The following is a 22688-nucleotide window of genomic DNA, read 5'->3' on the forward strand; positions in this document are numbered from 1 at the left end:
GCCACCTGCAAGTTCCAGGCCAGGTTCCTCATCCCTCCTCTGGGTCCATCCAGCTTAACAGTCTCCATACTCCTGGATGGGAGAAACTTGGTATCAGGTCAGCCCCTTGCCTGGCACAAAATTAGTAAGTGCTCAGTTCCTACATGTTGGAGTGAAGGAAGAGTGGGACAGTCATGTCACTGGGGAGAGATGGTAAATCCTGGAATCCACATTGCCATTTTCAGTAAAGTGTTGCTCATTGCATTTTACAAAAGGGAAACTGAGTCCTAGGAGCAGAGATGACTTGCCCTCAGTAAGTGGGCAGGGGACCGTAAGTCTTGTCTAAAATATCACCAAATGGTCAATATTTTAGGCTTTGTGAACCATAGAATCACTGTTGCAACACTTCACTTCCATTACAGAACAAAAGCAGCCAAGGACAATCCATAAGTGAATGGATGTGACTGTGTTTCAATAAAACTTTATTGATGAACACAGAAATGTGAATTTTGTATCGTTTTCACATGTCATGAAATGTTATTCTTTTTGATTTTTTTCCCAACTCGGCAGCAGGTTGTATTTGGCTCGGGGAGGAGGGGTATTGTTGGCTAACTTCTGGGGAGAACCAAGTCAATGTCTCCCTGCCTTGTCCTGGACCAGCCTGGGCAGTCCTTCCCCAGAGCCCAGCAGCTACTGCATAGAGAGAAGAAACAGAATTACTCTGGCTCAAACGTGGTGCATATTCAACAAACGAAGAGAACATACATGAGTGAACTAAGTAATCTACTATCCAGTCCACTAACCAGTTCACTGAGCCCTCATCTCCTGGGTTCAGAGTGACCTCTTCTGAACTTGTCCTCCAAGCACCTCATTGATCTCTACCCACACTGGTCCAAGGTTATGAAAACCTGAGAGAAGCCTATGAAGTGCCCAGAAACTTCTTATGGCCCCTTGTTCCTGATGGGTTCCTGGTACAGGTTGGCAGAGGAGCTGGGTGTGGCCTCAGAGTTGGGTGTGGTAAGGACACAGCGTCAGGTGGAGAAGGGGGTCCGGTAGGGCACTGGGATGAGAAAGGCTTGCCCAGGCCCAGATAAGAGGAGACATTCCAGGGGCCAGAGTCTGTGACAAAGATAGAACTGGCAGAAGGAAAGAACTGGCAGATTTGGGACCCCACTTATATCCAGGAGATCAGATACAAGGACATCCTTGCTGTACAGAGCAGAGCGGCCCACAGAGCCTAAATCCCAACAGGGGCAAAATGTACAGGTCCAAATCCTGATCTTAGGACTATCCCACTTGGGGGGCCTGACTGAATGACAAGAGTCAGGAGGACCCTCAGAGCCCCCAACATCCCCCATACAGATTTGTCCCCACACCTGGCACAGAGCTGGTCCTATTTCATGCATTTGGGCTCAGCATTGCCCTCTCTCCATCATTCATTCACTCAACAAACACAAGCAGACTGCCAACGAGCTGTGAGACAGGCCCCTTCCAAGCTGGGAACGAGAGCAGCTCGGTCCTCACCCTCATGCAGCCCACAATCCAGCACGGAAGGCAGGTGAGAGCCACGGAAGTGAGGCCCCCAGAGCAAGGGGAACAGAACCACGAGGCAGAACCAGGCCGTGACCAGGGACCACTTCAGGAGGCCTTCCCCGGGGAGGTGGCAGTAGAGCTGAACCCTGATCAAGGAAGAGAGCCAGCCAGGTGAAGAGCCAGAGGGAGCCTCAGTGCAAAGTCCCAGAGGCAGGAGCCGGCTGCTGGAGAGACGGGACGGAAGGAAGCCAGCATAGCCCAAGGGAGGAACAGAGTGACAAGCATGGAGGTGGGGAGGTGGTCAGGACTTTGCAGGCCGCAGGGGGCTGGGCAGCAGACTTGAAGGCCTGGGAAGCGTTCAGGGGCTGGGCCTGGAACAGGATGGGGTCAACCTTTGCAAAGATCCGTGGCTGCTGCGAGATCCGCAGGGCGAGCTGCCTGTCCTCCCTGGGGGGCTGGTGTGTGGATGGGAGTCGAGTCCTGCCAGGTCTCCCCCGGAGCAGTCGCGGAAGGCCGGGCAGGACGTGGGTGGTGGGCAGGCCCCAAGACTGCTGCTCTTGGCCTGGCTCTGGCGTTGGCTTGGCGTGCGGCCGCGGGGGAGCTGTGTGTGGGCACGTCCTGGGACTGCCTGCCTGCCACCCAGAGACAGGAGCTGCAGGGAGGCTGGTTCACCTGGGCCCTGCTCTCACGTGGTGGAGGTGATCCAGGAAGGTGAGGCAGGTGGCAGGGTAGCAGGGACCTCCAGAGCCCTGAGGTCAGCCCAGAGGACAGAGAACCCTCCTGCAAGGCCTTCAACTCTTTATCCAACCACTCTGTCTGCAGAGGTCTACTGTGAGCCAGAGAGCTCCTGTGTCGGGGGCCATCTAGCCAGGCGGACTGTGTTAGTCAGCTTTGGGTCGCTGTGACCAAAATACCTGACAAGAGCAACTGAGAAGAGGAAAAGTTTATTTTGGCTCATGGTTTCAGAAGTTTGGTCCATGGTCAGTTGACTCCATTGCTGTGAGCCCAAGGTGAGCATCGTGGAGGGAGGGCCTGGCAGAGAACTGCTCTGCTCATGGTGGCCAGGAATTAGAAAGGTGGGGAGAAGGGACCATGGGGAAGATGCACTCCAGTGACCCACCTTCTTCAGCCATGCCCCACCTGTCTACACTTACCACCAGTCAGTCCATTCAAACTAGATTGATTGGATTGATTAAGTTAGAACTCATAATTCAATCATTTCACCCCTGCATATTTCTGCATTAACACAGGAGCTCTGGGGGACAGCTCATATTCAAACCATAGCACAGACCAACTGGAAACAGGTGGATCTGGTCAGAGAGCAAGCCCTGAGACAGGTGCCCAGGGGGATCTGTAGCCCCAGCCCAGCCCAGAGCAGCCTAGCTAGACTCTGTAGGATGCCGAATGCGGCATCTCCTCTAGAAGTTCCCATTTCTCCAGTGGCACTCGGGCACTGTGCGCAGCATTTAACCCCAAAGACAGAACATATTGCAACAAGATTTAAGGACTCAGTCCTGGTCTAGACTTGCAGGGGTGCCAGGAGAATAGGCTCCTGGCACTGGGTGGCTGCTGTTTGCAGGTTGAAGGTTGTGGAGACTTTGGGACAGCAGAGCAGAGTGTGCATGTGAGTGTGTTTGTGTGGTGTGTTGAGGGAGCCAGGATAGACAGAGCAGGCCTGGACTTTGTTATGGAGGCAGCAAAGCTTTGTGTGTCCATGCATGTGGGCCCACGTGTTTGTACATGTACGTGCATATCGGTATGAACATGCTTATGTGACCACTAGTGTGTTTATGAATGCATGTATCTGAGTGTAAATGGATGACTATACATGTGCGTGGCCCAGTGTCTGTGTGAACATGCGTGTGTGCTTCTGCTTGCATGTGGTGCGGTTGTCTCTGGCTTGCACTCCTGGGGCTGGTGCAGCTAAGCCAAGTCTTGTGGCTTGTGTTCCTGCTCCCCAGCCCTCCTCTGCAAGTGTTGACTCAGGGAGGGACAGGCAGCTTTGGTTCAGGATTTCCTGGTCGTGCAGAAGTGGTGCCTTGAAAAGGGAACAATTGTCCTAAGTGGACCCTGAGGGTCTGATCTGGGCAGTGCTCCATGGGGCCCAAGCTGAGATGCCATGTGCAAACACTGAGCCTTGGCTGGATTGACAGAGGCAGCCACAAAAGCCTTCCCCTGAGCAGGGCCATGGGACATGTACTAGAGCCTTTCCTAAATGCTCCCCATTGGCCACACAGGATGGGGACTCTGGACCTAGACATCACCATTACTGTTGTGGAGGCAGGGACAATCACCTCCTCCCCACCACCCAAGATGGCACCACATTTACAAAGAGGAGCTGCAGACATGCCCAGGACCTGGCTGTCTCAGGCCCTTCTCTGCAAGGCAGCTTTTTCCCTTCCTGGGTCCCATCCCCCAAAGCCTAACACATGAAGAAAGGCTGACAGTCTACGAATCTAAAGGTTATTGAAAAGCCCCATGGGAGCTTTGTTCAGGGACTATTTGGAAAGACTACCTGGCTCAGGGGCAGGGAGTTCTGTAGACCTTACTGGGAGCTCATGAGAAGTACAGAGTCCCAGGCTGCACCCACCTTCTAGGAGCATCTGATCCAACCAGCAGATTCCCTCAGAGGCACCACCATCTCCTTCTGAGAGACGCTGGGTCAACCAAAGGTCCAGGGACAGTAGACACTTACCGTGCACACCGTTCTTACTGGTATGGCTCCAGATTTTGGGTCAGGCTGAGGACAAGGCTGCCTTAGGGCCAGGAGCCTGGGAGGGGGGTTGAATCTGGAGAGGGTGGACAGTGACAATACCACTAAGTCCTCGTTCCCTTCCCTCACCAAATGCTAGAGCAAGGGCCAAATCTGCAGGACAAAGCGGAGATTTGCAGCCCTAAGCTGTTAAAGCTGCTACAGCTCCTCTGTCAGCACCTGCTCCTTGGAAAGAGCAGGTGCTGTCCCCAGGGCATAGGAGGTACCTGTCCCAGCACTTCTGGGGAAGGTGGTGGTGGTGCTGCAGCCCCATGGTATGGGACTCAGCTATCTTTGAGACAGGGTCAGCACAAACAACAGTCCCTTGGGGGGGTCCCCAGAGCACCTCTAGCCCAGACCCTGGTGAGCTCAGCCTAGGATGCCTGTCCCCAACAGATACCACTCCTGACCCCGATCCTGCCACCAAACCTGTCCCCTGCCAGGAAACCACATATCACCCCAATCCCTATGACCCTTTTCCTGAACAAGTTCTGGACACCCCAGGGGCTGAGTTATGGGACACCCACACCTTTTGCCTATCTTGGTGCTCCCAGGATCCTGGCATAGGCCTTTCTCCTGTTGTGATGGGGGACGTCAGAGTTCCAGAGACTCTGCCAAGAGCCAGGGTTTTGTGAAGCACTCCAGGGGCCCTCTTGTGCAGGATGGCAGTGGGGGGTGGTGCCTGGGTCCTGGGCTCTGGCCTATACCACATCAGGCAGCCACTAGCTGGGCAAGCTATTAATAATTAACCCTGGGTTTGGGCCTTGACCTCGTGGGCCTCTGAGTAAACAGGCCTTTCTGGTCAAGCATCCACAGCCCTCGAGTCTGCTGGGCCCCTCCTGGCTTCTCTGCCCCTTGACCTCTTCTGTAGTCATGGTCCAGGCCTCCCTCCCCCTCCTCAGCTGCTGAGATGAAGCAGTGGCTGGAGGTCTGGACACCTGGGCCTCTCCGACCCCACCTTGGATCAGTCTACCACATATTCCCACCCCTGCCCCTGGTCCTATTCTCTCTGCACCCTTCTCCCTGCCCTTCTGGCTTTTGAAGTGGGCTCCTCCTTCTTGGACCAGGTTTTGCAGCTGGGGTATCACAAGCCCTGGGCTCAGGGCCCACATCAGTCTGTCAAGTCCTTCAGTGCTGAACTTCTGCCGAGTGAGCAGGGCTGATGCTATTCTTGCAGATGCAGATATTTGGGACTTGCTGAAGTATCACCGTCCCAGACTCAGAGGCAGGGTGGGCAGGTGATTCCAATGTGCAGCTGTGGCTCCTTAGTGGACAGTGAGAACTAGCTGTCAGAAGGCCTGTGCTTTAATCTGTCTGGGTCCAACTGGCTGTGTGACCCCTGACTCTCTGAGCCTATTCCCTCATCTGTATAATAAGAAATGGAGCTCCAGAATTCTAGACTCCATTCTTACTTGGAGTGAGACCAAGGATAGGAATAGCACATGTCCCCACCCTGCCCAGGTAATCACTTGCACATGAGGTCACCTGGATAGACCGCTGAGACCCTGGCTGCCTACCATTCACTTCCTTCTGCTGGAACTATCCCTGGTATTGTTCTGAAGAACCAGCCCTCTACCTCTGTCAGACCACATGGTTCAGGCAGGGCTGCTAAAAGCTGGGCTCCAAAAGTGGGTCACGTGCCTTGGGTATGGCCAATGGTCATCAGTCCTAAGACTTGTGCTGGAAATTCAGAGAAACATTGTTTTCTTTTCCCTGGGTGGCAAAGTTGGAGAATGCAAGTGAGATAATTGGCTTTCTTACTGGGAGTCTTTCTGGAGATTGAGTGCAAAGGGAAGGAGAGCTGAGATATGGATACAGATTTTGATAACTGAGACTCGGCTACGCCTGAGTTGGAACCATCTGGATTTTCCCATTGCAGGAGTCAGTGAAGTCCTTCATGCTCAAAGCAGTGGGAATTGGGTTTCTTCCCCAATTCAGACAACCTCTCACTCAACTCAGCCTGTGCAGAGGCAGATGCCACAAATACACAGTGGCTGCCGGGTGCATGCACTGCAGAACATCTGCATGGAAAATGTGCATGAGGAACAGGGCTGGTGGGGAGGCCCACCTGGCTGGATGAGGGGGTTGAGGGAAGAACTGGGGATGGTAGAAGAAGGGCTGGGACAGGCCAGGTAGTGACAGGTGGTGAACTTGAGTTGATACCCTGGGTCCTCGGGAGCCACAGAGGGATCGGGATGAAGGGATGATGAGCAATGGTGAGTGGGGCTGACAGGCCTCACTGACAAGGAGACAGATGTGGATGTGAGTGTTCACCTATGTGCACATGTGCACACTCACACACTGAGCTTTGCAGGTGAGGAACTTTCTGTGGCCTACGTGGGAGCACCTTGATTCCCTTCTTCTGGAGAAGAAGTAGGTCTGGGGCCTCTGCTCAGTCAGGCCTTCCATCTATTGGGGACTGTGCGGTTCCTGGGAACCAGGGAATTTCCTCTGCTGCTCCACTGTGGGGCAGAAGGGTTATCTGGGTGTTTTGCAGGAGCGAGAATCAACTCTACTGGAACACCCAGGCCCCCAGGAAGGGCTGGCCGCATGGGGCTGGGCTCCAGGAGAGGCCATGTTCTGGCGCGAAGGATGCCTTTATGATCCTGGATATGGCGGGTCCTAGATGCAATGGCTTCAGACATATTGCACTCCCATGTGCACATGAGGACGTGCACACTTGTGCACAGAAACAACACTCACAGACACAGCTATGTTGTGTGAGCCCTGGGGGTGGAAAAGGTGGGGGCCTCTGTGTGGGCAGAGGGCAAGGAAATAAAGAAAAAGGGCAAGAGGCAGCCCTTGGCCCTCCAGAAAGTGCCACACCCTACAGCTCCAACCTGGCTCCTGTCCCATTCCTGGGGCCCTGGCCTGGGGAGAGGCTCTTTGCCGGCAGTGGGACCAGCAGGATTGGGGCCCTGCCATGTCTGCTCCGTCCTTCTGAGCTGCTCCTCAATTCTGTCTTCCTCTGCTCCTCTTCTCCCTGCCTCACCTTTGGCTTTGGCCTATTATGGTCCTGTTCCTTTCTTGACTCTTTGCTCCCCACTCTCCCTATTGATCCCGTCTTCTGTCTTCTCAAGGGGGCCACTCAGAAGCTCCTTTGGTCCCTGGGCCAAGCCTCATCTTTACACTAACCCCTGCCCTGCTTGCTCTGGCCAAAGCCAATCTGCCCTTTGCTCTGGAGCTGCCAGCACCCCAGGGGCTGCAGCCCTGGCCTCCTCCCCCACCCTCTGCAGCCCCTGCTCCTCCCTGGAATCTGTCCAGTGAGTTGGGCCTTGGGGAGGCCATAGAGCCAGGACACATGTCCTGGCCCCAGGCAGCACACTCACCCCAGCCTGGCCCCAGAGCCCCACCAGCCAGGTCCAATCTACCCTCTGAAATCCCTAGAGACTGAACAAGGCCTGTTCTACCAAGCAGCTTTAGTCTGGAAAAACTGACCACAGGCCAGAGCAGGAGGCAGGGAGGAGCAGGACATGGAGGGCCCCAGCAGAACTAAGATCCAGCCTACAATGATGTGGGGAGAAGGGTCCTGCCCTTGTCACCCCTCCCCATCCCCCTGCCCAGAGCTGAGGCCTGAGGGAAGAGACCGCCCTAGAAAGGGAACGGGAAGTAGGAATCTTTGATGGCTGGGGATCTCGCCAGGTGGGAGCAGACACCAGGCCTCCCGTCCATTGGGGATGGGAGAAGGAGCACTCTCCTGCCCAGGCAGCCATGCCTGGGGCCAGCCCTTCCCACACCCTTACTGTGCTCATGGTCCAGGCCAGAACCTGCTACTATTACCTCCAGGGTCCCCACCTGGTCTGGACAGGAAAAGGGAGGAACTCAAAGCAGACAGCCTTTTGCCCTACCAAGTACCTGATTCAGGCCTTCTCCTCACCATTAATATTAGGCCAGAAGTCAAGGGCCAGGGCCAGCCTTGTCCTTCTTAGAAGATCCTACCTGTCACTCAGGCTGCCCAGGGCTCAGGGCCACACTGGAGATACCCTGACTTTACATCCCAGAGTCCAGGGCAAGACCCAGCTTCTGGTCACTGATGGGCTGGAAAGTAACCCTTCGGCCTCACCAGTCTAGGGTGGCCAGTTGCTACAGCAGACAACCCTCGGCAGTGTCAGGAGCTGGGCGAAGGACAGGCAGGGCAGTAATTGGGAGGGCTACAATGGTGCTAGGCTCCCTGGGTGTGCTTGGCCATGTCTGACTGGTGCTGTCCTCTCTCCTCTCTCTGAGCCTCATCTGATATCTGGGAGGGACCCACTTCCCAAGGTTGTGAACATCTAGAGGTAATAATATAGGTAAGTGCTCAACCTGCTGCCTGGCACAATTAAATTCAACGTAGCTGTTGGCCCTTTTCAGGCTGGAAGGGTCACAAGGACTGGAGAATCCCTGTCTTATCTGCAGACCTGGGAAGAGACTGCTGGGCCAAAGGGAATGATCACAACTGACTCTCCCGCTTCCTGGGCCCCAGGGACCTCAGGGCACAAGTGCGTACTTGCATGTATGCACATGCATGTGCATGCACATGAGCATGCGACACACACACACACACACACACACACACACACACACACACACATACACACGCACACACACCTGGCCTGACTGCCCGGGACCCAGCCACCTGCTGGAAAACCAAGAGCTGCCTCTTCAAAATAATGATTAAGAATCGGCATTGGTTATTCAAACCGAAACTCCCTAAACCCCCCTCTGGGGTACTCAGCTCCCCTGGAGCCCGTGGGTGAAAAGCTCTTACCATAGTGGAAAAAATGTTCTGCCGAAACGGAAGCCTTCCTCAATTTAGCTGAGTCATTTTTTTGTGGTTAAGGAAGTCCGGTCACCTCTGGCCTTTCCCCTGATGCCCATGGCCCAGCCAGTCTGGAGGACCACAATCCACATACCCCCTGACAAGAGGGATGCCTGCGCTAGCTCCCTTCTGCATCTTCTTCCCACAACTGGAGACTTCCCGCAACTGCGTCCTGCTCCCAGGTGGGGAGTGCAGAGCCATGGACAACTAGAACCAGGGCCACGTCCAGAGCTGACCGTGGTCTGAAATGGAAATGAGCCAGAGTAGACCTGGGCAGACCTGGGTAGCTCCCACAGGCCCACGGTCTCTGCCTAAGGCTTCTCTGTGTAGCCCATTCAATGCTCCCGGTCTAATAGAAGTTGATGCAGGTGGGTGTCCTTGCTCAGCTGCCGGCTGCTACTTCTCCCTGAAGACCCTTAGGATGATCAGGTTGCCCCTCTGGGCACCATGTGGAGGACCTTATGTGTGCCAAGCTCCAGGGAGGGGAGGTCAACTCTGTGGACAGTGGGTCCTCCAGGTGTGGCAACCTCTGGGGAGGGGCCCGCCCACAGAGCCCTGGGTGTGAGCCCTAGGTTTTCTACTTGGGCTCCTCCCCTGTGCTGTCTGTGGGGTCCGCAGGAGCTGGGAGGGGGCCCCCTCTTCTGAGCTCAGGCCTCCTTCAGCTGCTGTGGGTCCTGTGCCGTCTGGTGCTGAGGTTAGAAGCAACCAGCCAGATATTGCCTGTGTTCTCAGAAGCAGCCTGAGAGACTATGAGGCTTGGCGAAGGCGACGGCGCTATTGGGGCCCAAAGGGGACCCCAAACCAGAAGGATCAGGAGCACTGCGGCAGATGGCAGGGAGGCGCCTCTCTGGAGTGTCCCAACAGCTCATCTCAGTGCCCAGCAGGCATGAGCCCGCCCTGCCCCTGAAGGCTGTGTGGCCCGAGGTCCCCGAGTCACCCCACCCACTTGGACATGGTCCTCCTGAGGCTCCGGCAGCCAGGGCTTGGGAAATTAGGTGAGGGGGTCCTGGGACGAGGGTGAGGAAGGGGACGATTTATGTCTAAAAGTCATCCTAAAATTTTCAACATATTTTTCAAAACAAAAGCTTTAAACGTTGGGGGGGTGGTGGGTGCTGAACCTAGCTTTGTGGGAAATGAGTCAGACAGCCATAAAATGTGTTTTTCTGAGCCGAGGGGATTATTTTACATCTTGTGGCATGAAGACACTGAGAGGAAACTGTCTTCCTGATCCCTGGTGGGGCTCCCCGCTCTGCTGGGCTGGGCCCCAGTGATGCCTCCCTTCCTGGGCCTCTGTGTGTGTGTGTGTGTGTGTGTGTGTGTGTGTGTGTGTGTGTGTGTGTGTGTTGGGGGGGAGGTCTTGTCCCAGAGCAGACGAGTTCTGCGGCTTATTTGCACCTCCCCAGGCCTCTGTCCTCTCCTTCTTTGACCTCATCTCCCATTCTTTCAGCCTGAGACTCTGCATAAATCCCAAAAGGCCTTGGGAAACCCCCATCCCTCACCTGATGGACACGCTGACAGTGGGACCACCTTCCAGAGCGGCCGACTGCATGGAAGGAGAGATTTGAGAATGTGTCTGCATGCAGTTGGTGCCAAACATTGGTTTTCCTTCGCTGCCGTTAAGGAACATCTTCAGGGCAGGCTGAGTGGCCCAACGGACCACCCGTTTCTCCGAGGCTCTTCCCAAGATCAGAAAGGCAGGGGTCCTCTCCCAGCCTCCCCTGTTGTCAGCCTCCCTTCCTCGGAGCAGCCTCTTCACTTAGCTCTGATCCCAGGGAATAGGAGGTTGAATCCCCACCTCAAAGACTGGAGGCTTCAGAAGGGTCCAGGAGCTCCAGTTGCCCCTGGGAACAGGACCTGGAGCCTTCAGAGGCCACAGGTCACAATTTCCAAATCCTCCTCTCCCCTCGTACCCCCAAGGCAGGTGTTGGTAGGGGTGCCAGGGTGAGCTCGGCCTGGACTCCCTCTGAAGTCTCTCACTTCTGCCCACCTCTCTCTCGGGGATGTGACATGTGTCTTCCCCACAGCTTTGCTTTCACAGATTGGAGTCACCGACCTCATGAGCAGCTTGGGGCTCAAGAAGGCACCTGTGGGAAAAAAACCCTGGTAGCCCAAGGCAAGGTGGAAGTCAGGAACAAACCTGGGACCCCAACCACACTGGTTCCAGAAACCTACCTCCACTGGGGTCCTGGACTCACTTTTGCTATGGAAGCAGATACAAAGGGGTTACCATCACTCTCTAAGGGCTCCGTTTCCTCCAGGGACAAGCAGCAAGCACAGCCAACACCAATCATTTTGCCTGCCTCTACCTCTATTTCTCTCCTTCCACGAACACATAGGTTTTCCTCTGAGAACCTTCCCTCCCCACACTTATGCAGTTTGGGTGGTGCTGGACACCCTACTCCCACGCCACCCAAATACTGTAGGAGGGGCAACGATATGACTCAGGGTTGACCCAACAGCATCTTCCAGTCTCTTGGATATAGTGGTTGGTTCTGTGATAAGCCTATGGTCCAATTTCAATTCCAAGATTTTGATAGAATTATTCAGAAATTGAAGCTGTATTCTGAGTTGCTGGGTCTTTATCTGGAGGCCTTGTATTACTAGGAACTCCACCCTGGAGACTGACTCAAAGGAAGGCAAAACCAGGAAATAGAGTGAGAGAGGACTCCAGATGATAGAGCCTGGACTGCTGGTTCCAGCTGTACCTGAAGACACATCCTATCCTGCTTTTTTGTTTTTTTGTTTCATTGTATTCAGATCTATGCCTGAATTGCAGCACAGTTACAGGATTTTTGGAGCACTGTACCAGGGTCATGCGCCCATTTCTACGTAGACCACTCAAGCTGGGATTCGGTGAACATTTGTAACCAGCTACTTGGAGCTAAAACCAGCTACAAGTGAGAAGCCTGGTTGGGCCAATCATCACACCAACCACAGAAACCTGGATGTGTGGGTGAGAATGGGAATCAGGGGTACACCACACTGCGGGCAGCTCCCATGGAGACCTCCCCTCAGGGGTGAAATTGGGAGCTCCATGATGTTCCAATGATTAAATTCAAGGAAAAAAAAATCACAGCAGGTTATTCTTTTGACTTCATCTTTTTATCTGTTCAGTGGGCACATTGCTCTATCCAGGCATTCAAAGGAAGGTTAGATTTCTCAGACATCGCTATCCCAACACTGGAATGTTAAGTTCCACGAGAACAGAAGTTCAGCCAATGTGACTGATTGCTTGTGCCTGGAACCAGGGACAATGCCAGGCACTTGGTAAATATTTAGTAGATGAAAGAAAAGTCCCAACTCAGTCACTCCTTTGCTTGGTAGCCTCTAATGGCTCCTCACTACAGTTAAACAATACCAATCTAGACTTCTGATTCTGCTCTCTGAGGAGAGTGACTGTTTCATTTATGGAACAAATAAGGACACGTTTTGGGGGTCAACAGCAGAAGGAAACTAGAACCAGCTGGGTGTGGTGCTGCACGCCTGTCATCCCAGCGGCCCGGGAGGCTCAGGCAGGAGGATCATGAGTTCAAAGCCTGCCTCAGTGACATAGCGAGGCCTTAAGCAACTCAGTGAGACCCTGTCTCTAAATAAAATACAAAAAAGGACTGGGTATGTGGCTCAGTGGTTAAGAGCCCCTGAGTTCAATCCCTGGTACAAAAACCAAAAACAAACAAAAAAAACAACAACAATAACGAAACAAGCCCAGAGCCATACCAGGCAAACTGAGAGGCATGGCTGTCCCACCTGCAGGGCGCCTGAGGAGCTGTCTCCGTCCTCTGCCCCTTCCCCTCATGGGGCCACATGGACCTTTCATTAGACCATGCACTCTTTCCCCACCTGGAGAAGTCCTGTGAGCGGCTGGGTCAATCTTGTCAGCTTGGCCTCCATGCTGCCTGCTCAAAGAGCCCTTCCCTGATCACACATCCCTGCCCGAGGTTCTGTTTGTGTTCCTCATTGCACTTGGCTGCATGCCTGAGCCCCCAGCACAGAGGCAGACAGGGAGGGAGCGCTGAATTTTGGATCACGGTTACCAAGCATCTGGCAACCTCTGACTAGGTGAGGGGGTTCTCCAAAGGGAAAGTGAAGTGGAGCAAATTGCAGCTGGGGAGGGTAAGGGGGAACAGGGAAGGGAAGAAAGGCGAAGAAGAAATGGACTGATTGGCAGGCGAGCAGAAAGAGTTTTTCCTGGAACCACATGCAGGACTGGACCTAGTGAGTTCACCCCAGAAATCAGATGCACTTTAACCTCAATCTCTCAGATGCTTCTTTTCAGAAGAGTTTGGGACCTGAATCTGAATGCAGATTGCAAAGCACCCTCCCGATCCACCCCGAGGCTGGAATTCCCAGCAGACAGACACAGGGATTTCACAGCCAGACAGAAAACACCAGATACGTTCATGATTTTCCTAATTGCCTCTCTCCTTGCTGATACCAGGGCTCCATAAAATTGTCACAGCCGTGTTTGTCATTTGGCTCTGGCTTGCAGGGTGTGCATATGTGCGTGTTTGTTTACAGAATGCAGATGGCAGCAGGGCCTTCTTGTGGGTTCTGACACCACCCCTTTAGCTGCCACAATGGGCTGGCCCCCCTCCAGGATTCCCAGACAGATTTGCTTCTCTGGATTCTTTAAAGAAAAAAACAAAAACAAAAACAAACAAACAAACAAAAAAACACAACAAAACAAAACAAAACCCAAAACCCAAACAAACAAAACACACATATACACACAAAACAAAACCCCAAACCCCCCAAACACAACACACACAAACCCCAAAGCAGCAACACCAAACCCTGAGTGTTGGTGATCACTCAGGAAACCAAACTCACCCTATCTATGTTCAATAAAGAGCTGTCAAAACAGGAATCATTTAGAGAGATGTAAGCAGGATCAAGGGAGTCAAGAAGGTGTATTGAGCCCCCCAGAAACTAGCAATGGCAGTGACTGTCACCCTTGTAAGGTTGAAGGGACACGGGTGTATTGGTTCTGCTGAGAACTAGTGAGAACTGGAACCAGGGGGCCCTGAGGCAGGGAAAGATGGGAAAGAAGTACCCAACCTCTCTCTTCCTCCCTCTGATCTGCTGGTGCTTCGCATCAACCAAACCCAGCAGGAAGCCAGAAGGCATGGGACGCCCTTGGTGTAGAAAGGAATGGGGTGTAGAGTGGATCTGAGGGTCAGAAGAAGAACCAGCAAGACCAAATAAGGAATTTCGGGACAGTTCTGTGGTCAGTCTTGGTGGAAATCTTTCTTATCCTGTCCCCTAAGTATTTCTTGAATTCATCCATTTCTATGCCACAGAACTCTCTCATTGACCTGATGTCCCTTTTGCCTGCCTTGATCCATCCTCCATACATCAGTAGCTCGATCTTCTTTATAAGTGAACCTGACCTCAATGTTCTCCACAGTTCCTTTTGCTCTTGGATATTGACTAAAGTTTGAACCCCTGTGTGTGAGAGTCTGACCTAGCTGACTCTTTGGCTTCGCCTCTTGTTCCCTGCCCCCACTCTTTTCTGTGCACTGTGGCCACACCTACTGGTCACTTTTCAATATCTACTTTGTGCTTCTTTCCATGTCTGAGTTTTGCATATGCTGTTCCCTCTAACCGAATTCTCTTTTCCAACCCCTAACTATTTAAAGATCCACTGGCCCTTCAAATCTCAGATTAAAAATCATACCTCCATAAATGATTGCCCTGAGTCCACAAAACAGGTGAGGACTCCCGGTCAGACACTCTCACCCTTTCCTTACTTCACAATATGCGTCACAACTACAATTAACTAATCAATTGTGTAACTCTGTGTTTATTGTCTGTCTCTGCAGAGAGGCTGTGAACTCCTCTAGAGCTTGTTCTGTTTGGTTTATTTTTGTACCCCAGCACAATGCTTGGCACATAGTAAGTACTCCACAAATACTTGCTGAATGAAGGAAGGAAGGGCTTCCAGTTTCTGGTATTGGCAGGCTAGATTATTTGGGTCAATCCTTTCACTGAAAATTACTAAAATGTTGGATAAATGTTTTTAATACATTGATAGTAACAAAGGGAATTGCTAGACCAACACTGAGGAGAAAATAATCCAGACAGGTAAGCAAGAAGTGAAGATGCTTTTTGCGTGAGGCATTTTCTGATTCTAATGAATTTGAACTTTATTTTGATAGACTTATAGAATGAGAGAGATGGACATTAAACTTTAGGGCTCACACAGGCATATAATAAGACACCCATCCCACATTGATGTGGGACTCCAAAAAGCTACATAAACCAGCACTCACGTGTTCTTTCAATCTAGGTTCTCATCTCCTGGGTGGGATAGAGAAACTTAAAGTTTGAATAAGGTGGTCCTAAACTAGCAATATTTCTTGATGTTTGGCTGGAGCAAATGAAAATGCTGTCTAGTGGAAGGTACCTTTGTCTTAAATCCCATTTTTTTCTTGTAAACTTTTTTTTTCATAAACAATGACTGGCACACAGTCAAAAATAATCAGACACACAAGAAAGTAAGACACTATGAGTGAAAACTGGGAGAGCCAACACAAAACAGAAATACACTCTTAAAATCTTCAAATTATTCACCATAACTGTAATATAATGTTTAAAGAAATAAGGCATGCCTTGATGACCAGAGCTGCATCTTCCTGTTCCCTCTTCCCTCCTGCAGGCTTCATGGACTAGGAATAGAAAATCTATAAAAAGAAAATAGAAGATCTGAAAAAGAATCAAGTAGAATCTCTAGAAAGGAAAACTATAATAATCAAAACCAAGAATTCAATGGACACATTAAATAGTAGATTAAACACAGCTCAGAAGAAAATTAGCAAACGAGAAAAGAGCTCAGAAGAAATGATCACAAATATAGCACAAAAGACAAAAGGAAAATACAGAAAACAAGATATGTGAAGAGAAAGGAAAGATGTACCATATATTTAATATTGCACATGCAGAAGAGGAGGAAGGAAAAGGGGCAGAGATAGTGTTTTAAGGATTAGTGGACAAGAATTTTCCGGTACTGATGAATGAATGCATGAAGGCAAGCACTGAGCTGTTTAATGGTTAGTTACGCTTTGGTGACAATCCAGATCCATGTTTTGGACACCCCAGAACTCAAAAACATTCCTGAAAGATTCTAGACCCAATCTTCTCTTGACCAAGAGCTGTGATGTTGTTTACCATGTAAAAGGTAGCAAGGGACACATTAAAACAAGATCAGGGAGTGAAGAAAAAAAAGCAACTCTTGTCTGTCTTCTTAGGAACTATTTGGGCAGCCTTGATGACCAAAGCTGCATCTTCCTGTTCCCTCTTCTTTCCTGAAGTCTTCATGGACTAGTCACTGGGAGATAGCAGGACAACATTCTCCAGTGTCCCTCCATAGTGGATGAGGGCTCTATGGCATGGATGAGTGAAGTGAAGGTGTATCTCCCATCCAGTAGTGAGTGTGATATCCTTTTCTTAGACTCTGTTCCCCTTCTGTCCTTTGTCCTCTTTCCAGGTTCTGGTGTGAACTCTGAAGGGTGCTTGGTGGAGACTTGCTGACTGGCTGACTGATATGGACTGGTTTCAGTGGGGGTGGGGTGGGTGGGATCTGGAACAGATGATGCTGAAATGCCCATTTGCCATATCTAAGAACGCCTGATGTTGCCAGCATCGCCCCAGGGTCCTCCAACCCAAGCTCCACTATGGTCCAAGGAGTACTAATGTCCTCATTGCTCAGTCCATCAGCATCACCTTGGGCCTGACTGGCAGGGATCCAGAAGCTGGGTCCAGAGGCAGCCAGGGAATTAACCAATCCTGGATCCTGTAGCTCCCAACCCTTAACTCTCTTGGATGGGAGAGTGATCTGGCTGCCAGGTGGGTAGTTAGTTCCTGACTCATGTTCTCTTCTTAGTGGCCAGGTGGCCTGGTCCCTTGTCCTCCTCACTTGACTCGCCCTGGGATCAGGTTCTTGTGGTTGCTCTGTCTCAGAGGAACACCATTCATCATCTTGCCTGTGGGAATCTCGGCACACCTCTTAGACATGCTCAAACAGAGAGGCTGCCAAACCTGCGGCTGGGCACACAGCAGGTGTGTGTTGAGGCCAGGGCAAACATGGTCTCACACCCCCAGTGGGTGGGAATGCAGGCCCAGCCCTTATGTAACCAGCGTCAGGGCCTGGGTGCTATGAGCACCTTCCCGGTGGAGTCTCATGGAGGCCCTTGTCCCACCCTGGCCCTCAGGCACCTCCCCACCAGCAGCAGCGTCCCCCAGGACACTGTGCCGTGGATGATACCAACCCCAGAGGCTTGTCTCATGGGAAAGCAGAAAGGGGTGGCCCTGGCCGTTGATCTCCCAGCGCATGATGATTTAAGACAGGGGTTTCATCTGTCCACCCCCAACCCCTGAAAACCTGGTTCTACAATGACTCGGACATACCATTCCAATTTTGAAATTCTCAAAGCTGTTCCAAACAAGATGCAGCTGATTTAATTTAAAAAATTAAAACCTAAATTGAGAACTGTTAAGTGGAGGCGGGGAAGGGGGGAGGTGTCATGGAATGAAGCCAATTATGAGAGCGTTAGGAAAATATGAGCATTTCACTGCTCCGGGTGGATTTGAGGGTTGGTGGAGATTGAAGTGCCCCTGTGGATCCCAGGTCTGGAAGCCCAGGGGCTGATCTGTGCCCCTTCCCCAGCCCTGGTCTTACCACCTGCCTGGTGGGATGGAGCCCTTGATGTGCTGTGACTCTGTGACTTTGAGCATCCTGATGGGCCACTTCCCGGGATGCTGGGTCTCTGATCACCTGGTGCAGCCCAGGGAGGTAAAGGATCCTCCTGGAGAGGGCTGTTCTCCTTTCCACTGTGGCTGACACACACCTGGGCAGTGCTGTCCCACATAATTATATAAACTTCGCGTCCCTCAAGATGCTCATCTCTCCTGTGACACATTTCAGGCTCACAGCCATCGTCCCCACCTCCCCTAGGTCCAGGGGCCTGGCCCGTGACTCACATGCCTCCACCTCTCCCAGATGAGACTGGTCCTCAAGCAGAGGAGATAGGGCCCCAGTGAACTTGGGAACTGCAGCTGAATGTGGGGGGACCCTTTACACTACTGGGCCTGGACACTGCTTCTCCAACCCAAGCCTCGGAATCAGTCCCAAGTTCGTCTGCCTGTGGCACATTCCTGGCCCCAAGTTGGCACCCACACAATGTCACTCTCCCTGGGCTACCCTGAGACTCACCCACGGCCGGGGCCTGTCCTTTCTCTTTTCTGCTGCTCTGCACCAAGCCCAGCTGACCTGGGTGTGAAGTCAATGATGTAAGGCCCCTGGTCCCACTCAGTATCTGTTTGTTGTCTTCCCTTGACCCGGCAAGTGGAATCCGACTACTTCCTGTACTTGAGCAGCGAGATGCTGGGCCCAAGAGCCACCTTCCTTCCCTGCCTGAGGAGTTTGCTCATTAACTGGAATTCCTCTCATGATGGTCCTCCTGGCTGCAAGAGGAAAGAGCAGGAGAGGTTTCCAGAGCTCTTTCCTGTTGGTGGTCCTGGCTCTGGGGAAGCTTGGCCAAGGCTTCCTCCTACCTGCCTTTGTGCCCCTCCCCGCTGGGACTCCAGAAGCTTCCCTGGTTGTCTGAGGCCTGACCAGATCAGCCCTCCCACAGGGTAGAGGACAGCCTCCCTCCTCACGTTCTGGGCCTGTGCTAGGTTGAGCAAATGGGATCCAGCTGTGGGCCTAACACTGAGATGACCCAGTGGGAAACAGAGGGGGACAAAGATCAGGAGGTGTCTCCCACCCGCCAACACACAGCATATGCCTCCTGTTCCTGTCCCACCAGCAAAGGGAAGTTAAGAGCACGTCACCCTCTGAGGTCTCAACTTTCCAAATAAAGAAGTTCCTGGAGGAACCCTATGGGGATGAGGGATCTGTCAGGATTTGGAGAGACTGCCATCCTGGTGAGAATGCTTGTCCTCAGTGACCAGTAGTCACTATCTGGGATTCTGCACTTGGACAAAGAAATTTTTACTGCCAGAAGCACACAGGGACACCAGGACACCTGTGCCTGCTCTACTGAGAGAAGTAGAAGTTTTGACCTTTGAGTCTTCAAGGCAAGAGGGCTCTGCACCCAGTCGAAGTTCATGAAGTTCTTTCTAAGCAAAAAAAAATAAGATATCCTTTGGGGAGGGGGGCGTCTAAGTCATGCTAACATAACTGCAGTTCCTTGGGTATCTGGGACAATGATTTTGCTTTAAATGATTCAGATGACTGTGTCCTTCCACTGGAGTTTTTCCGGGACGGAGATGCACCCTACCCCTTCCACTCTGCTTTCTGCCCAACCCACAGGAATGGTTAGCTTGAGCCAAGTGTCCCACAAGCTTTGCCTGTTTACCTTTCACAACTCGGTACCAGTGACGTGGTACTGTTTTGCATATGTTTTGCATAAAAGGAAACTGAAGATCAAAGGAGTCCAGAGACTTGGTGAGGGCCCCCACTTAGCAAGAGGTGAAGCCAGGATTTCAGTTGGATGTCCAAGCAGCGAGGACTATCTCCATGATGGTATGGGAGGAACAGGAAACAGGTACAAATTGCTTCCCTCCAGAGTCCAATCCAGAACACACTTCAGGTGTGCATCCAGTCAAGGCATCTGGCCTTGATTCATCTGCTCAGTGCAAGACAGCCTACTATGTGCCAAAGCCCTGCAGAACCATAGCAGCCTTCAGTAGGACACTCAGTGTCCTGCCCCCGGGGCAAGTGGCACTTGCAATGCTGAATTAGACTATATTGAAAGCATTAGAGACTTCAGTGGCTTCAAACTGTTCTGGGATAAATCCTTTGTCCTGTGGACTCCTGGGTGAAGGCCAATTAAACTGCTGCCAGGTAGGGCTTATTCCCTATAAATCAGTGGGAATGCGGTCACACGAATTTTAAATATCAGATTAAAATCAAATTAGTGGGAAAATTTGGAACAAATTGCCTTCAAGTACAGTGAATGAGTCTATTTTTAAAATGTTGCCGCACCAGGCAAAATAGTGAAGCGAACACATTTCCTAACAGCGAGCAGACACTGTGTTGGGAGTGATTTGTCATGCTTAGTCACTGTAATTGCTCTAGCAAAACTCAGGAATCAAATAAAACGTGTTTGCGAATTGTAAATCACTCAAGGAGGCCACTTCAGACGGGTCCTAACCTGATGCTGAAGGTCACCACAGCTCCCTGTGGAGCAGGCACCCCATCCCTGCCACACCTGGGCCCCCTGTTCTCTGGACTGGGGCTGTGCCGCCACGTCGAGCTGAGTCCATTGCCCAACGTGTGCGCAGGAAACACCACCATAAATCAGCTGCATTTCCTCATTAGAAAGAAGGCATGGCGGTCTTGGGGGTGCTGGGGAGGGTGGTCTGGTTGGCTTCAGAAAAGGCAGCGGGGAGCAGGGGGGACTCCCTGAGGTCTCCGTGACTGAGACAGGGAAGGGACAGGGGTTTGTTTAGGGAGAAGAGGCCTAATTCAGGTGAAAGGTGGAGCTGCCACTTGCCAAGGAGCAGAAATATCTTCGGGTTCAAGAGGGCTTGGGTCAGGCTGTGATGGTTCCCTTCAGGCCTGTTTGGGTCACTGGGTGACACATGCTCTGGTCCTGGCTACCACATCTGAACACTAGTGCTCCCACCCTCAGGCCACTATTCCTTCATAAGGACTTTGCCAGTCATCCTAGAACAGGGACAAGAGGATAGACACGAAGACCTGAAATACCTTTTGAAACAGAAATGTGATTCTGGTTGGCCCCAGGCCTCTGGCAGCTCTGACAGATTTGGTCTCTCTCTCCTCCCCACCCTTCTCTTCTCCCTTAGCCCCCATGTGATGCTGGGAATGGGAGGCAGAGCCAACAGCATGCTAGATGAGCACTTTATCACCGAGCTATACCCTCAGTCCTCTGCCCCTTCTTTGTGAAATCCCATCTTCTCCCTGTCCAGTGTCCCTGGAGAGCATGGCCATCCCATAGGAGCCTGGCTAGGGCTAAGATTCTGGTGATAAACAAACACCATGTAGACACTGAGGATCATCTAGGACTGGGATGGGTCACCTTTATTGGGTGACCGTCTAACACTTTAAAAACAACTTTGGGAGTTGTGGTTGTAGCTCAGTGGTACAGCACTTGCCTAACGTGTGAGGCACTGGGTTCGATCCTCGACTCTGCATAAAAATAAATAAATAAAATAAAGGTATTGTGTCCATCTACAACTAAAAAAAAATTTTTAAGAAAAGCAACTTTGTAGAAGTAAGGACTCATTTAGAGGGGCCCACTAGGGTGGAAGTTAATTCTAGTACCTTATGTTCCTTTTACTAATGGTGGGCCCTGGTCCCTTAGGCCCCTGTTTGGTGGGCCTCTGGTCAACCCAGCAGACCCCTGAATGGAAAAGCAAGGACAAGGATGTTTTGTAAAGAAGAGAGATGAGCTGGAGCTCCTTGCTTTCAAACACATGTGTCAAAGACCTGCCTTGGGCCAGACGTTGGATGTCTGTTGGAGCCAAGTTCAGCAGGAAGCCAAGTTCAGCAGGAAGGACCCCAGAGGAGTTCTAGGAGCTGGTGGTGATCTTGGGGAGAACGGTTTCTTGGGAGGATGAGGACTAGGAGGCAGTAAGAATGAAGGTCAGAAAATGGATCTCTAAATGAGGATCACAGAGGCTATTTCTTAAAAAAGCAAATTCCCATTCTAACCTGATGACTATAAGAAAACTCCATCTTTAAATTCATCTCATATGGGCCCCCAGACCATGCTTTGAAAAATGGCACTACTACAGAAGAGTCTAGCTTTTCAGCTCTGCCTAGGCCATGCTTCAAAACATCACAGTGGTCCTGAAGTCTTTGTCCAGCCCCTTCTGGGCTCTCCAGGCAATCAGGTAATGTGGACACCTGGGTCCTGTCCCCACCAGCTCTTCCAAGAGCTCTGCTGGTCTTGCCTGGAGTTCCTGCCACTTTGCATTATAAGGGGAGCTCCTGGGGCTCAGGCCCCAGTGGGGTCCTCTAGCACCATCTTTTGCTATTGTGGGGCACAGTTAATGTAGGCATGGCAAAAGAAGAAAAAAAGAGTCTTTGGAAGCCATACACCCAGGGAGGCCTGTTCTTAGTAGGTGGGGCCAGAAAGCTAGAAAAATAATAAATAAAAACAAAAGTGAAGAGAAGCAAAGCTCTCGAGTGCCAGAACAGGGCTGGCCGAGGCTGTGGCTGTCTGAGTAATGGGTTCCACATTTGTCTGGCTTTGTCTGCAGCCACCAAGATCCCGGGTGCACAGTGGGCCTTGTAAGGGCCGGAGGGGACAGCCCAGCTGTAGCCAGACCTAGCATACCCTTTTGATGGCCCCATCCCTGGCCGGCCACCACATGGCTGAGATGTTGCTGCAAGCTCACACTCCAGCACCCCAGCCTTCCCCCCACCAAGTCCCACCCCTGCCTGAGGCTCCTGGGTTCCTGCCGGCCTGCACAGATTGTTCGTGTTATTAATGCCGTTTTCCCAGAGATTCCATCTGGCTTTTTAATTGCTCTGGGATGGGGCTAGGATGCTTTGATAGTGAATTGGTATCTTTCCTATGTCTCAGCTTACGTCAAATGCTCCATCCACACAGATGGGTATGGGACAGGGGAGGGGGAGAGGTAGGAATGTTAAGA

The 22688-nt window shown here is 51.8% G+C and overlaps 1 long non-coding RNA gene across 4 annotated transcripts; it reads left to right on the forward strand.

Annotated features, from left to right (window-relative positions):
• The first annotated feature begins 1591 nt into the window (after positions 1 to 1591).
• LOC306648147 lies at positions 1592 to 22408 on the forward strand. Of its 4 annotated transcripts, XR_013760307.1 has the most exons (4): positions 1592 to 2522; positions 11820 to 11959; positions 16373 to 16488; positions 16771 to 22408. It is a non-coding gene; the product is annotated as an uncharacterized lncRNA (long non-coding RNA). The 4 variants fall into 4 exon arrangements; XR_013760306.1 differs by having other exon boundaries at positions 16373 to 22408; XR_013760308.1 differs by having other exon boundaries at positions 1592 to 1970; positions 16373 to 22408.
• The last annotated feature ends 280 nt before the right edge of the window (positions 22409 to 22688 follow it).

Source organism: Sciurus vulgaris, assembly GCF_902686455.1.
Source record: "Sciurus vulgaris genome assembly, chromosome: 17".
In the NCBI taxonomy this organism is placed as follows: Eukaryota; Metazoa; Chordata; class Mammalia; order Rodentia; family Sciuridae; genus Sciurus; species Sciurus vulgaris.